A 13,208-nucleotide genomic window follows, 5' to 3' on the forward strand; every position below is an offset into this window, starting at 1 on the left:
AACAAAGAAATGGAGCAGGCTTGCATGCGAAAATGATTTAAGGGTGGCCCTTGCGAAAACAAAACCACGCATTTCCCAGATCGTCTCCCGAAAAGAAGAACAGAAAACGCATTAAGATGCAATTCTTCTTAATTTTTTGGTCAAATTTGAGGGGTTCCGCGAGTGTTCGGTGGGTTTCATTAGGGTTCGGCGCCATTAAAAAGGTTAAGAACCACTGGCCTAAGGGAATCTGAGAGACTGAGGGAATCTGAGAGACTGAGGGAATCTGAGAGACTGAGGGGATCTGAGAGACTGAGGGAATCTGAGAGACTGAGGGAATCTGAGAGACTGAGGGAATCTGAGAGACAGACGGAGGGAATCTGTGGGACTGAGGGAATCTGAGAGACTGAGGGAATCTGAGGGACTGAGGGAATCTGAGGGACTGAGGGAATCTGAGAGACAGACGGAGGGAATCTGAGGGACTGAGGGAATCTGAGAGACTGAGGGAATCTGAGAGACTGAGGGAATCTGAGAGACAGACGGAGGGAATCTGAGAGACTGAGGGAATCTGAGAAACTGAGGGAATCTGAGAGACTGAGGGAATCTGAGAGACTGAGGGAATCTGAGAGACTGAGGGAATCTGAGAGACTGAGAGAATCTGAGAGACTGAGGGAATCTCAGAGACAGACTGAGGGAATCTGAGAGACTGAGGGAATCTGAGAGACTGAGGGAATATGGAGGGAATCTGAGAGCCAAAGGGAATCTGAGAGACTTAGGGAATCTGAGAGACAGACGGAGGGAATATGAGGGACTGAGGGAATCTGAGAGACTGAGGGAATCTGAGAGACTGAGGGAATCTGAGACAGACGGAGGGAATCTGAGAGACTGAGGGAATCTGAGAGACTGAGAGACTGAGGGAATCTGAGAGACTGAGGGAATCTGAGAGACTGAGGGAATCTGAGAGACTGAGGGAATCTGAGAGACAGACTGAGGGAATCTGAGAGACTGAGGACATCTGAGAGACAGACGGAGGGAATCTGAGAGACTGAGGGAATCTGAGAGACTGAGGGAATCTGAGAGACTGAGGGAATCTGAGAGACTGAGGGAATCTGAGAGACTGAGGGAATCTGAGAGACTGAGGGAATCTGAGAGACTAAGGGAATCTGAGAGATGGAGGGAATCTGAGAGATGGAGGGAATCTGAGAGATGGAGGGAATCTGAGAGACAGAAGGAGGGAATCTGAAAGCATGAGGGAATCTGAGAGACTGACGAAATCTGAGAGACGGAGGGAATCTGAGAGCCTGAGGGAATCTGAGAGACTGAGGGAACTAGGAGATGGAGGGAATCTGAGAGATGGAGGGAATCTGAGAGACTGAGGGAATCTGAGAGATGGAGGGAATCTGAGAGCCTGGGGGAATCTGAGAGATGGAGGGAATCTGAGAGCCTGAGGGAATCTGAGAGACATGGGGAATCTGAGAGACTGAGGGAATCTGGGAGATGGAGGGAATCTGAGAGCCTGAGGGAATCTGAGAGACAGGCGGAGGGAATCTGAGAGTCTGAGAGACTGAGGGAATCTGAGAGACAGACGGAGGGAATCTGAGAGACATACAGAGGGAATCTGAGAGACGTGGGGAATCTGAGAGAAAGACGGAGGGAATCTGAGAGTCTGAGAGACAGAGGGAATCTGAGGGACGGAGGGAATCTGAGGAAAAAAAAAACCCACCTTTTAGAGGCCATTTTTCCCCGCGGGCGGGGCTTGGCCTTTTTCGGGGACCGTGGTTGTTGTTGTTTTTTTGGTCCACTTTTTGAAGCAATGTTTTACGGCCGGATGCCCTTCCTGCCGCCAACCCTGTTTGTCGCCTTTTTACGACACACAGGGAATTACCAGTGAACTGGTACTCAATTAGCCGACCTTGGAAGGATGAACATGCTGAGTCAACCCCCCTGGCGTTAATTCAGCGATTGACCGCGATTCGAACCCAGGATCCTAGGATCCTAAGCTGGCACCCTACCCGCTAGCCCAACACCAGGGAGGGAATCTGAGGGACGGAGGGAATCTGAGAGACGGAGGGATTCTGAGAGACGCAGGGAATCTGAGAGATTGAGAGATGGAGGGAATCTGAGAGATGGAGGGAATCTGAGAGACGGAGGGAATCTGAGAGATGGAGGGAATCTGGGAGACAGAGGGAATCTGAGAGATGGAGGGAATCTGGGAGACAGAGGGAATCTGAGAGATGGAGGGAATCTGGGAGACAGAGGGAATCTGAGAGACGGAGGGGATCTGAGAGATGGAGGGAATCTGGGAGACAGAGGGAATCTGAGAGACGGAGGGAATCTGAGAGACGGAGGGAATCTGAGAGATTGGGAGACAGAGGGAATCTGAGAGACTGAAGGAATCTGAGAGATGGAGGGAATCTGGGAGACAGAGGGAATCTGAGAGATGGAGGGAATCTGGGAGACAGAGGGAATCTGAGAGACGGAGGGGATCTGAGAGATGGAGGGAATCTGAGAGATGGAGGGAATCTGAGAGATGGAGGGAATCTGAGAGATGGAGGGAATCTGAGAGATGGAGGGAATCTGAGAGATGGAGAGAATCTGAGAGACAGCCAGAGGGAATCTGAGAGACCGACAGAGGGAATCTGAGAGACTGAGGCAATCTGAGAGACAGACAGAGGGAATCTGAGAGATGGAGGGAATCTGAGAGACGGGGGGAATCTGAGAGATGGAGGGAATCTGAGAGATGGAGGGAATCTGAGAGATGGAGGGAATCTGAGAGATGGAGGGAATCTGAGAGATGGAGGGAATCAGAGAGACAGACGGAGGGAATCTGAGAGACAGCCAGAGGGAATCTGAGAGACAGAGGGAATTTAAGACTGAGGGAATCTGAGAGACTGAGGGAGGGAATCTGAGAGACTGAGGGAATCTGAGAGACAGACGGAAGGAATCTGAGAGACTTAGGGAACCTGAGAGACTAAGAGAATCTGAGAGACTAAGGGAATCTGAGAGACTAAGGGAATCTGAGAGACTAAGGGAATCTGAGAGACTAAGGGAATCTGAGAGACTAAGGGAATCTGAGAGACTAAGGGAATCTGAGAGACTAAGGGAATCTGAGAGACAGACGGAGGGAATCTGAGAGACAGACGGAGGGAATCTGAGAGACAGACGGAGGGAATCTGAGAGACAGATGGAGGGAATCTGAGAGACAGACGGAGGGAATCTGAGAGACAGACGGAGGCAATCTGAGAGACTAATCTAACTGAATTTAAGGCTAATCCAACTGAAGGCAATCTCAGTTCCTTCCACCAATCTCGGAACAAGTGTGTGTCTAACCTCAGGATGCCAGGAAGCGCTATCTATCCACACTCAAGAATAAACTCTCAAACCTGTCTCCTTCCTCCAAATCCTGGTGGCGTCTGGTCAAATCCGTTTCTGGTGTTTGTTTCCCCTCCATCAACTCCCTTACCTCAAATGGCTACACAGTTGACACCGCATGTGACAAACCCGATTGCCTCAACTCTGTGTTTGCCTCAAAATCTTGTGTCCCAAACCCATCTCTCTCTGTTCCCACCTTACCCAGTCGAACCCAACTGCTCCTGGACTCTGTGTCCTTCTCTCCTGACAAGGTGGAGGAGTTTTTGTCAAACCTCGACTCTGATTCTGCAACTGGACCAGACGGCATCAGCCCACGGGTCCTAAAACCCTGCTCTGCCGCTCTATCTCACCCTCTCTCTGTTCTTTTCACCCTCTCTTTCGCTCAAGGTCATCTGCCAGCATCCTGGAAATCAGCAAACATGACCGCTTTTCACAAAAAAGGGGCAAAAACAGATCCTTGCAACTACAGACCAATCAGCCTGCTCCCAATTATCAGCAAAGTCATGGAATCCATCATTGCTTCGGATATCAAATCCTTCCTCTTCTCCAATGGCTTGATCTCTGATCATCAATTTGGATTCAGACCAGGTCATTCTACTCTGGACATGCTGCTTCTGCTGTCTCAACAATGGATGGAGGTCCTCAATGCCAAACAGGAAATCAGGGCCGTCTCCCTTGACATATCACATGCCTTCGATACGGTCTGGCACCCAGCTTTGCTCACCAAACTCTCCTCCGATGGTATCCATGGAAATCTCCATGCATGGCTTGTGGACTTCCTCTCTGGTCGTAGACAACGCGTGGCCCTGAATGGATTTCTCTCATCTCCCCTTCCTGTTCAGGCTGGAGTTCCCCAAGGCAGTGTTCTGGGCCCTGTGCTTTTTCTGGTCTTTATCAATGATCTCTCCGACTCTCTGGAAAATCCTCTCTATCTCTTTGCTGATGACTCCACTCTCTGCCGCTCCATTCCTCTTCCTTCAAATCGGCAGTCTGCAGCCTCCTCACTCTCTGAAGACCTGGACAAAATCACAGACTGGTCAAACAAGTGGAACATGTCTTTCAATCCTGACAAATCTCACACTCTTACTATGTCTCTCCGAAAAGCTCGACCGGACAACCCTCCCATCTACTTTCTCAACAATCCTCTCCACGAAGTTCTGTCGCTCATGCCTTTGAGTCTCACTATCTGCCATGATCTTTCTTGGGAAAACCACATTTCCAAGCTGGCCTCCAAAGCCAGTCGCCGACTGGGCATCCTCCGTCGTGCGAAGTCCTTCCTCGGCACACCTGAGCTCCTCACCACGTACAAGGGTTTCATCCGCAGCTCAATGGAATACTGTTCTCCCCTATGGGCCGGTGCTCCTGCCTCACACCTAGCTCGGCTTCACGCTGTTGAAACCAAAGCTTTCAGAATCATTGGAATCTCCCGCGATGAAGCTAACTCCAAGGGCCTCTCACTCACTCACCGCAGGCAGGTTGGTGGTCTTTCTGTCTTCTACCGACTCCTCTCCGGCCTTGCTCCCCCAGCTCTCTCTGTGCTTTGTCCACCAAATATTCCTACAGGTCGCACAAGATCTGCCAGCAACCCTCTGATGGTTAAACTGCCGAAATCTCGGCTCTCTGCTCACCTTCACTCTTTCATTCCTCTTTTCTCCCGCCTCTGGAACAAACTCCCACACTCACTTCAATCCCACTCCTCCCTCCAGGTCTTTAAAACAGCTGTTCACCACCATCTCTTATCTTGTCCCATCCAAAACCTTGATCTTTTCTACCCCCACGAATTCACCCCAGATCCACCTTGTTTGAAATTCCAACTTCTTTCCTGGAAGTCCTGGCAGTGTCCATATGTTTTGTACCTCTCCCACCGCCCCTTCCCATGCCTCCCCCCCCCCCCCAAAGCCCTCTCCCGCCCACAGATCTCTCGATGTCCCTCCTCTCAGATGTTGTGTTTGTGTTCCTCCCCCTCTCGCCCCATCTTGTCTACCGCTCCCCATGTTATATGTTTTATGTGTCGGTTTGTCTTTCTGTGTGATTAATGTTAGCTCTTTCACGAGCCTCGATGTTGTATACAAAAAAAAAAAAAAAAAAAAGACTAAGGGAATCTGAGAGACAGACGGAGGGAATCTGAGAGACAGACAGAGGGAATGTGAGAGACTGAGGGAATCTGAGAGACTGAGGGAATCTGAGAGGTGGATGGAGGCAATCTGAGAGACAGACAGAGGGAATCTGAGAAAAAAAACCCACCGTTTAGAGGCCATTTTTCCCCGCAAAGTGGGGGTTGGCCTTTTTCGGGGACCGTGGTTGTTGTTGTTTTTTTGGTCCCCTTTTTGAAGCAATGTTTTACGGCCAGATGCCCTTCCTGCCACCAACCCTGTTTGTCGCCTTTTTACGACACACAGGGAATTACCAGTGAACTGGTACTCAACTGGTGGTACAAGGGGAATCTGAGAGTCGGAGGGAATCTGAGAGGGGGGGGGGGGGAATCTGAGAGACAGAGGGAATCTGAGAGACGGAGGGAATCTGAGAGACGGAAGAAATCTGAAAGACGGAGGGAATCTGAGAGACGGAGGGAATCTGAGAGATTGAGAGACGGGGGGAATCTGAGAGGCTGAGGGTATCTGAGAGACTGAGGGAATCTGAGAGACGGAGGGAATCTGAGAGATTGAGAGACGGGGGGAATCTGAGAGGCTGAGGGAATCTGAGAGGCTGAGGAAATCTGAGAGGCTGAGGAAATCTGAGAGGCTGAGGAAATCTGAGAGGCTGAGGAAATCTGAGAGGCTGAGGGAATCTGAGAGGCTGAGGGAATCTGAGCGGCTGAGGAAATCTGAGAGGCTGAGGGAATCTGAGAGGCTGAGGAAATCTGAGTGACTGAAGGAATCTGAGAGACTGAGGGAATCTGAGAGCCTGCGGGAATCTGAGAGCCTGCGGGAATCTGAGAGCCTGCGGGAATCTGAGAGACAGAGGGAATCTGAGAGACAGAGGAAATCTGAGAGACAGAGGGAATCTGAGAGACAGATGGAGGGAATCTGAGAGACTGATGGAATCTGAGAGACAGAGGGAATCTGAGAGACAGATGGAGGGAATCTGAGAGACAGATGGAGGGAATCTGAGAGACTGATGGAATCTGAGAGACAGAGGGAATCTGAGAGACTGAAGGAATCTGAGAGACAGATGGAGGGAATCTGAGAGACTGATGGAATCTGAGAGACAGATGGAGGGAATCTGAGAGACTGAAGGCATCTGAGAGACGGAGGGAATGTGACAGACGGAGGGAATCTGAGAGATTGAGGGAATCTGAGAGACTGAGGAAATCTGAGAGACAGATGGAGGTAATCTGAGAGACTGAAGGCATCTGAGAGACGGAGGGAATCTGAGAGACTGAAGGCATCTGAGAGACGGTGGGAATGTGACAGACGGAGGGAATCTGAGAGATTGAGGGAATCTGAGAGACTGAGGAAATCTGAGAGACGGAGAGAATCTGAGAGACTAAGGGAATCTGAGAGATGGAGGGAATGTGAGAGATGGAGGGAATCTGAGAGATGGAGGGAATCTGAGAGATGGAGCGAATCTGAGAGACTAAGGGAATCTGAGAGATGGAGGGAATCTGAGAGATGGAGCGAATCTGAGAGATGGAGCGAATCTGAGAGATGGAGGGAATCTGAGAGATGGAGCGAATCTGAGAGATGGAGGGAACCTGAGAGACTAAGGGAATCTGAGAGACGGAGGGAATCTGAGAGATGGAGGGAATCTGAGAGATGGAGCGAATCTGAGAGATGGAGGGAATCTGAGATATTGAGGGAATCTGAGATATTGAGGGAATCTGAGAGACTGAGGTAATCTGAGAGACGGAGGGAATGTGAGAGATGGAGGGAATCTGAGATATTGAGGGAATCTGAGAGACTGAGGGAATCTGAGAGATGGAGGGAATCTGAGAGACTGAGGGAGAGAGGGACTTATTGACAAGCTTTGTGGCTTGAAGCGATTACACACTTTGTTTGGGGCTCAATCGATTATATTTTTATAACTTGCACGCCAGTCTATTCTTGTACTTCTTTTCTCTCTTGTTCTCTTCTTCTGCGTCCTTCCTTCTATCAATGCTTTCACTCTGTCGGTCCATTCACATTATTTACTTCATTATCATTTGCGCTTTGCCGGTCTTTTACCGTACGTGCTTCGTCTTCTGCATTCGGTCTTTCCTGCATCTTCTAGGCCCGTCCTTTCACACTCCTCTTTGTATCTTCTCCTCCCATCCTCAAACAAGTTCGCTTTTGCGTTCTCATGTCTGATAACTTCGTCGCTGGACCCTCTGTCCCATCTATATGAAGCTCATACATCCTGTATAGATACACAGTTGCGACATGCCACGAGCGCACAGCACTGTACATGCACAGGGAACCTTTGGCACCATCAGGAGACATACACTACATGGCCAAAAGTATGTGGACACTCGAATATCACACCCGTATGTGCTCTTCAAATATCTCATTCCAAAATCATGGGCATTAATATGGAGTTGGTCCCCCCCTTTGCTGCTATAACAGCATCCACTCTTCTGGGAAGGCTTTCCACTAGATGTTGGAACATTGCTGCGGGGATTTGCTTCCATTCAGCCACAAGAGCATTGGTGAGATCGGGCACTGATGTTGTTGAGGTGTTCGGGCACGAACACCATCCCAAAGGTGTTCAATGGGGCTGACATCAGGGCTCTGTGCAGGCCAGTCAAGCTCTTCAACACCGATCTCGACAAACCATTTCTGTATGGACTTCACTTCGTGCACGGGGGCATTGTTATGCTGAAACAGAAAATGGCCTTCCCCAAACTGTTGCCACAAAGTTGGAAGCACACAATCGTTTAGAATGTCATTGCATGCTGTGGCGTTAAGATTTCCCTTCACTGGAACTAAGGGCCCCAAATATTCTGTCTGTGCTCTGTCCCCCAAATATTCATGCAGGACACACAAGATCTGCCAGCAACCCTCTTCTGGTGAAACTGCCAAAATCAAGACTCTCTGCTCACCTTCACTCCTTCATTCCTCTTTTATCCTGCCTCTGGAACAAACTCCCACACTCTCTTCAATCCCTCTCCTCCCTCCAGGTCCTTTAAACAGCTGTTCACCACCTTCTCTGATCTTCCCCCATCCAAAACCTTGATCTTTTCTACCCCCATTAAAACACCCCAAATCCACCTCATTAAATCCCCAACTTCTTTCCTGAAATTCCTGGAAGTGTTCATTTGCTTTATACCGTGTATCCTTCCCTCCTCCCCCAGCCCTCCCCCTTCCACAGATCTACCGACGTCCCTGTTCTCTTCTGTTGTTGTGCTTGTGTGCTTCCGTCTCTCCCACTCTTGTCTCCCGCTCCCTTCATTGCATGTTTTATGTGTCTGTGCATCTTTTCATGTTCAATGTGTTAGCTCTTACATGAGCCACGATTATGTATTTTAAAAAAAAGAAAAAAAAGTGGCCTAGCCCAAAGCATGAAAAACAGCCCCAGACCATTATTCCTCCTCCACCAAACTTTACAGTTGTCACTATGCATTCGAGCAGGTAGCGTTCTCCTGGCATCCGCCAAACCCAAATTCGTCCATTGGACTGCCAGATGGTGCAGCAAGATTCATCACTCCAGAGAACGCGTTTCCACTGCTCCAGAGTCCAATGGCAGCGAGCTTTACGGCTTGTGTGCGGCTGCTCGGCCATGCAAACCCATTTCATGAAGCTCCTGACGAACAATTGTTGGGCTGACGTTGCTTCCAGAGGCAGTTTGGAACTCGGTAGTGAGTGTTGCAACCGGGGACAGACAAATTTTATGCGCTACATGCTTCAGCACTCGGCGGTCCCGTTCTGTGAGCTTGTGTGGCCTACCACTTCGTGGTTGAGCTGTTGTTGCTCCTAGACGTTTCCACTTCACAATAACAGCACTTACAGTTGACCGGGGTAGGCCTAGCAGGGCAGAAATTTGACAAACTGACTTGTTGGAAAGGTGGCATTCTATGACGGTACCACGTTGAAAGTCACTGGGTTCTTCAGTACGGCCCATTCTACTGACGATGTTTGTCTATGGAGATTGCATGGCTGTGTGCTTGATTATATATACCTGTCAGCAACGGGTGTGGCTGAAACAGCCGAATACACTAATTAGAAGGGGTGTCCGCATACTTTTGGCCATGTAGTGTATCCCATTACGTGCAGCAAGCGACGCCACAGCATCGTGGGGAAGCACCGAGTCCATGGCTGTGTGGGGAGGAGAGCAAGCTCGGAGGGTTCTGGCTTCAGTCAGGACGTGGGAGCCAGAGTCAACAATTGTAAGATATGCAGGGGTTCCATCCCTTACCCCCATCCAATTCTTTGTTTATTAGCTTATCTTCATCACCAATCATTCAGCCCATCATTCTTTGCCAATCACCAATCTCTCCCTTCCAGATTGGATGGATGATGCCAGATTCATCACTGTAAAATGTTAAATGGACCCACGGAAGACCCATGAAAAGATCGCCAACGATTGTGTGCTTTGTGGTTGAAAAACCTAGGAACAACCAAATTCAACATCAAAATGCATGTTCATTCAAAATATTGTGTTTGCGAGGACCACTTCGAGCCGTCAGCATTCGTAATTGATCAACAGGTTCACTACCTGGGAAACAAGCCTCGGATATTTCTAAAACACGACGCCGTACCGACACTCACCGGGTGAGAGTTACCTGTTAATTTGAAGCCAGGCCCATGTGACACAAGCTCAAAGCTAGGCCCCTCATAGTTATCTATATTACTAGAATACCAGCAGAGCCTACCTGTCGCTTTCTCACGGACCAACTAGTCATCCTGTTTGGCAAAAATTGCTATATTGGTTCACTGTGTCTGTATTGAGTCCGTACATCAGGATAAACTCTACAAGCATATGGGAATATTTCATCAGTTTAATGAAGTGCCCTCAGGTCTATTATTGGTTGTGGCTCATTGCAGCTTGTTTATCATGTGCCCCAAGGGCAGTTTGCATTCTCTTAAGATAGCCAATGTTTACCCACCAAATGCTTTACTACTTCACCACTGTGGTCTAACTATTTGACCTATTGCTCCGTGCAGGATGTAACACACACATTTCTCATTTTGACACCAATCCTACTCGTAATATATGAGTGCTGTAATTATTGTACATATATGCAATGTCATGGTCCAATATGCTATTGTAAACACTTGCCTTTTTGTTGCGGGCAATAAGGCCATTTCTTTAAGAAACTGTCCTGACATTCTTTTCCGTTTTGATGGCGACATAAGATTGCTGAGGCATTTGGCCAGCTCAGATTTGTTATCTCCGTTTGATCTTTGGTGTGGTTACGTGATATTGGTTTCGCTCAGCCGACTGACTAGGGTTTGTCACATAACCTCTGGGACGGTCCCCATTTGCCTCACTTAGCTCACCGGTACGGTAAACCGACTTTTGGCGGGAGGATCCAGCCATAGTCGATAGTTGCAAACGACATCCGGGTTCTAGTAGAAAAGCCGTCCTCTCTGGGTTATCCAGAGGCAACGCCAAAAGCAGAAAACGGGACAACCGTAACATTCCTGGTGTCAGGAGTGGGATCTTTCAAGTCCACTGAACACACTCTGCTGTATTGCGTAAGACAAATCGTCTTCGGATGAACAGTTTTACAAAACTGCTATTTCATCATGAGAACGGAATATGGGAAATTATATCACTACAATCAAATCGATACCATGAAACATAAGATTAATTCATACGAAACATAACAGTCACTCACCAGGATGGAGGTTACGAGGCTTTTAAATGTACATGGCCATCAGAGTTCCTTCATGCAGTTTGTCGTCTTCGAGATCTGAAATATACAAGAGCTCAAACCATGCATGCTTTCACGACCCTCTACGATGGCATCCACAACCCAGTCAAGCCGACACATGGATCCACAATTAATTACTCATTAATTACGATTTGCTTTCCAAATTCCAAATTAAATAACAGTTTCATGGAACACAGTGAAAATTTTAATTTAACTAAAACAAAATTAAGCATTCTAAGACATAATTTGATAAGTCATAACTAGTATTGTGACATATCCATGGGATTAAGGGGTGAAAGGCAAGATGACACCCAAGTACGAGGTCCACGTTTATCCCATGCCAGTTGTACCTGCTGTTACGGATTCGTCACTTCCGTTGTTGTGGCTTTCATCCACTTGAGAGTTCTGGTTCCATGTATTATTATTATTGTTGTTTGAGGGAAATAGCAATTATTATTGTCAAAAGGTAAAAGGAATGTTTTAAAATGAAACAAGAACCGGACGGAGATGAAGAGGAAGAAGAGGAGAGAAAAGGGCGGAGCAAGAGAGTCAGACAAGAAGCTAGAAGAGTTCTGAAGCGAACGTTGGCGAGCAAGTCACTAGCGAACTTTCGGGTTTCCCAGGGAAAGGATGCCTGCGACAGAGTGGTTAGCTCTGTGACAGATTAAACTACGTGTCAGGTTTTGCTATCGATTCAGGAGAGAATCATCGCCGTGCTGTTGCGCCACGAGACCGGGCCGTCGGCCATTTTGACTCATGCAGGACTTGTGCTTCGCTCGCGGTTTTGTTTCTTTTCGACCTTTTTCACCGCATCCAGACGTCGATCTGGGGCGTGCGTGTGACGTGGCTTTTTGAAGGCTAATTCGTCCATACCCGAGGGTGTGATCTCTCATTCGCCTGTGGGGCGCCTTTGGATTTCCCAGTCGCCTTGAGGGCGCCTTTGTACAGCTTCGGCTGTGTGACTACCCTTGTCATCCGCACGGGATTCTGGTCTCGATTGGACATCGTTCTAGCGATCGCTCGAGCGAATCAACTTCATCTTGAAGCCGGGAATAAGAGACATTGGGGAATGTTTTTGTTTCACTCACTTGGAGCACAGTGAGTTATATATTACAAAACTGATGGTACCATCATAGGACATATTGATTGTACTTTTGAATACTATTGTTGTTGTACTGTTATTCTTTGTGTGATCTTAATACAATATTTGTTTGTGAGTAACAATTGGGGTGGCTTCTCCATTGATCTTTGACACACAGAATAACACATTTTTCTGCCGTGACTCCTCTCAGGGCTCTGAGGTACACCATGACCAGGGGGTCAGGGAGGAGCATGTAACACTGCACATGCATGTAGCAGTGACTTTACAGACCCCACACAATTTTCTTTGCAGAACATGTCAACGTCCGTCCCCCCCATCCCCCCAGAAATCTATACAACAGTGCAAGGTTGCAAGGTCCTCGCGTCCTCGCAAGGTCCTCGCGCAACAGTGCAAGGTCCTCGCGGTTGTCAGCTCTTTCACGAGCCTCGATTCAGTATAGAAAAAAAAAAAAAAAAAAAAAAAAAAGGTACCATCACTACAAGTTCAACCACTCAGGTGCCTTACGCATGCGAGCAGAGCGTCGCAAAAGGGGTTGACTGTCCTTGTGGAGTGCTGATAGTAGCAGACTCGGGTGAGCTGGAGGGGGGAGGAGTAGGAGGAGAGGAAGAAGGAGGAGGAGGGGAAAGAGGAGGAGGAAGAAGGAGGAGAAGGAGGTGAAAGAGGTGGTGGTGGTTCCACTTACTCTACGATCAGGTTCAGACACATGGGTTGTGGTGCTTGGCTCACAATTGGAATATATACCAGGGGTTCACTTTCAATGGGTTGAACACAGGTTGGATGATTGGGGTCACAATGCCTTAGGCGGAGTTGGTCAATATGTTTACATACTGTATGTCCATTGGACAATTCCACAACAAATAAAGAGTTGCCAATTCTATTGATTACATAACTAGTGAGCCATTTAGATCCACAGCCTGGATTCAGCATAAAAACAGGATCAAACACATTGATGACACGTGCATC

This window comes from Myxine glutinosa, chromosome 2 (assembly GCF_964187855.1).
Source record: "Myxine glutinosa chromosome 2, kmMyxGlut1.1, whole genome shotgun sequence".
NCBI classification, from domain to species: domain Eukaryota; kingdom Metazoa; phylum Chordata; class Myxini; order Myxiniformes; family Myxinidae; genus Myxine; species Myxine glutinosa.